Source organism: Eurytemora carolleeae, unplaced genomic scaffold (genome assembly GCF_000591075.1).
Source record: "Eurytemora carolleeae unplaced genomic scaffold, Eaff_2.0 scaffold11, whole genome shotgun sequence".
In the NCBI taxonomy this organism is placed as follows: Eukaryota; Metazoa; Arthropoda; class Copepoda; order Calanoida; family Temoridae; genus Eurytemora; species Eurytemora carolleeae.
In genome coordinates, this window is record NW_019396030.1 from 158,431 (window position 1) to 162,668 (window position 4,238).

A 4,238-nucleotide genomic window follows, 5' to 3' on the forward strand; every position below is an offset into this window, starting at 1 on the left:
GTACAGTCCGGTCCTCCACAGCTCTCGACCCAACCCGTCCCTGTTACACTACTCTACCCGGTAGAACTAAAACCAAAGACCAACACTATATTATTTGTAAAGATCTACAAGGACACGACGGTAAATTATTGAACGTTCATGAAACGCAACAGGAGAAAGGATATTTTCAACTTTGCTATGCTTGCCATATTTGTAACTTTTTTATTTACAAGTGACATCTTCTTCTTCCTCAAGACTTCACGCCGTTCACTCTTTTGAACAAGCAAACATATGCTAGACTTTATTAGCTCTTACAATCAAAATCATTAGAATAATTTAGAACAGTTCCAATATTACAAAAATTCTATAATCTACATATAGCGTTCATCAGAATACAGTGGTATATGAAGACGATATGATCTTATCTATGGTTAAAAATACTCAAAAAAATACTTTATTTAACCAAGAGAAATTTTGCAGATTTTTTGCCGACATTACATCCCATTTTATTCTAATAACAACGTTATTTAATTTTAAAAAGAAAATTTTTAAACCACTTTTGGGTCGTGTTTTTAATAGATTAACAAGAAGAAATAAATCTAAATAAGGAAGAAAAACGGTTAAGTAGAGGTAGAATATTTATGTCTCTTTTACATTCACCTATTTGTTGTTTATCTATCTATTTACGAGTAGCGGAGTATATAAATAAAGAAAAGTTTAAAATTCCAGGTTTTGTTGAAATATTTATATCCATCGAATATTTATATCCAGGATCTAGGAACAGTTTGTATTTTGTTAGACGAGTTTAGTTTTCTAATATTTCATTATCAGAATCAAATATCAGTTCACACACGGTGCAATAAACATTAAGAGCGTTAGTGCGTTTTTAGTGAGTTCTCAGCTCTTGTTCAGACCATTGAAAAAATGTATTATTAACCAAACAATATATAAATATATTTTTATATATATATTTTTTTATTTATAAATATATATATATATATATATTTTAAAAAAGGAAAATAAGTGGAGTATTTTTTTTAAAAAGGAAAATCATTGCATTTTTTAAAAAATACGCAATATGTGATGAAAAAAGCTTGGAATTTTAGTTGTTCAAAGAATTGTAATTACTGAGGATCGTCATGATATACGTGAAACATTATGTTCAGTATAATTCTTTTTTAATAAAAAATGTGAAGTTAAAACTGAAATATATATATATATATACTTTGCTTGTCTTGGTGGGCGTTTTGTTTGTATCCAATAAACGTGAAAACGGCTGAACCGATCCGGCCCACATTATTTGTGGGACCTCACATGACACCAGAGAAGGTATAAGGTGTAAGGTAAGGTGTGTGCTTAGATTTATGTAAAATTTTGAAAATCCACGAAAAAATGTAAACCCGCATATTTTTTTAAATTGCTTCCTCGAAGAGAAAATGCTGATAGGTTGAGCAAAAATTAAATTTGAAAAAGAAGCGTCCTGATAGTGTTGTGTTTTATATTCTATTAGGCAAAATGAAAACTGTACCACCCCACCTTCACTTGAAGATTTAGAGCACTGTGTACGAATATTCTCTTGCTAGAAAATAGAAACATTACACCAAGAGCTGAACCTAACTTTGTTTATGCAATTTCTAAATTAAAAGGAAATAAATTGAACGTCTAGATATAAATTGAAGATTTGTATTTTATTTTTCTCCAGAAACAAATATTTAAACACATACAAATGATTTTCCCAGAAATAAAGGAAAAAGAAAATAGTTTTATAAACATAAATGGTTGGAAACAGATGTTCTCCTAGAGATATGCTATGTCAACTTGGAGCCTAGAGCTCTTCTCTCCTTAACTAAATGCTAATGACGGATTGCCAAACGCAGGGGGCTGTGAAGGTTTCGGGAGTAGGGTTGGGACATAGCAGCTAGGATCAGAGCTAGATATATGGATGAGAAAATAAGAAAAAGTAGAAAAGGTCCAAGATTAGATACAAATTTGGAAGATGGAATTAGGATGTAGGATCAGATAGATAAAATAGTAACTCAGGAAAGGGGGTTAGAAAGATAGTATCTGTGGAAAAGGTTAGAAAACAGGATTAGTGGATATGATTAGAATACAGGATCGGGAGAAAGGATTTGAAGGTTATGATGAGATATAACTATTAAAAGATAGAATCAGTGGAAAAGATTGGAAGTCAGGATCAGCGGAAACTATTGGAAGATAGGATCAGAGGCAAGTATTAGGAAGATAGAATCAGTGGAAAAGATTGGAAGATAGGATCAGAGGCAAGTATTAGGAAGATAGAATCAGTGGAAAGAATTAGAAGAAAGGATCAGGGGAAAAGATTGAATGATTAAATTACAATAATTGATCTGAAGATAGGATCAGCGGAATAATTAGAAGATAGGGTGAGAGGATTTATATAGGAAAAGATAAGAATAATATGATATTTAAAGAAAAGAAACATAATATGTAATTGAAAAAGAATCCGAGGAAATAATTAGAATAGAAGAGAATTATAAGTTAGAATTAGAGGAAAGTATTAAAAAATACTAATAGATCATATTGATCAATATAGAGAATAAAGAATGGTATTATTATCCAGATTGTGAATGAAAGAAGATCTAGTATGAAAATTATATCAGAAGTTAGATTCTGGAGATATGGTTCAGATAAAGTTTAGAATCAGATACTTGGAATAAACATGGGAGCAGGCTGGGAGCAGGAGGGAGATAAAATAATCAGAAAAGAATTGGGTTGAGCACATAAAAGAACTTATGGCCAGATTCTGCATCACCACAAATAAAAATAATCAATTTTCATATAGAAAGGATTTTTTTCCCGGACAAAGGTTGAAAGAGAAGGGTGAATCAGACATGCCACTCTATAAAATACGTCTGCAATCTCTTTGAAGGATCCGGATTGAGGTTATAGACTGGGTCCAGTAAAGGTTAAGCAGAAAAGATATGAATATTCGATAAATAAGATAAGGGATCGAATAATAATTAATTAAAGATGGATCTATGGGAAAGAATCAGGAGATTATGGGCTTTCAGAGTCACGGAAAATGCATATATGAGGAAAAAGGTTTAGGGGGATTGAATCAGGAAATATGGATTGGAGATCAATACCAAGAGACGAGCGGAGAAGAGCCATGCAAAAACAGACTAAAAAAAGTTTATGGTAAACAGTTTTAAATGTTTTAAATATGCAGAGAGAGAAAAGCTAGCATCGTTATCTAGTGGATGACCTAGCAAGGAAATACTGGTTTTGGGGTTGGAGAATTGGGGGGGATCAACGGTTGAACTGAACTCATTTTAACCCCCCAAGGTTGGTCCCAGGGCGTTTACATACCAATGAGACATATTCAATGTGTATTATTCACTATCTGCTAGGACTAGATCCGCATCCAAACAACCCGAGTTTCAAGTAGCAGTATGCATTGGGTTAATTTATTTTTAGTTTTATACATTTGTAATTGTAGTCTGTTTTTTTGGACGAGGCTGGAAAAAAATCTTAGAGGGAATTGAATTGAAATTGAATTTTGTGTACCGTCCCGGTTTGTCTTATATAGTCTGTATTGTACTGTACTGCTTGCTCTAGCAGTTTAAAAGTCGGCTCTGTGCTTGAAATGAACCAGAGTTTACAATAGGAAAAGGAATTGAGTTTTTGCCACAAACTCCGATTTTATAAAGAGTTTCAAGTAGCAGTATGCATTGGGTTAATTTATTTTTAGTTTTATACATTTGTAATTGTAGTCAGTATTTTTGGACGAGGCTGGAAAAAATCTTAGAGGGACTTGATTCATTTTGTGTACTTTCCCGGTTTGTCTTAAATAGTCTGTATGTGTACTGTACTGCTTGATCTAGTAGTTTAAAAGTCGGCTCGGTGCTTGAAATGAACGGGAGTTTACAATAGGAAAATTTACTGTTTGTTTATTGTTTCAATTCCTTTATGAGAAATTTAGCGACAGTAGTATTTTACTGAAAAAAAAATCCTATCAAATATTTTTATTTCTGTTCGCTAATTGTTTATATGTTAGGTATAGTAAGAAAAAAAAGTAATTTACCTCTAAAATATTTTTTTTGAGAAGGAGATATTTAAAACCTTCCAAAAATAGAGGTTTCCCCTAGTTTACATATTTATTTTTACATTTAGAATTTAGAAGTGGTTGATTGTAGTCTTTTTTGATTATAAACTTGATGTAATAGGATTTGTAAATCTTATAGTATTATTGAAAAATAGGAATTATATAAACTCATGAA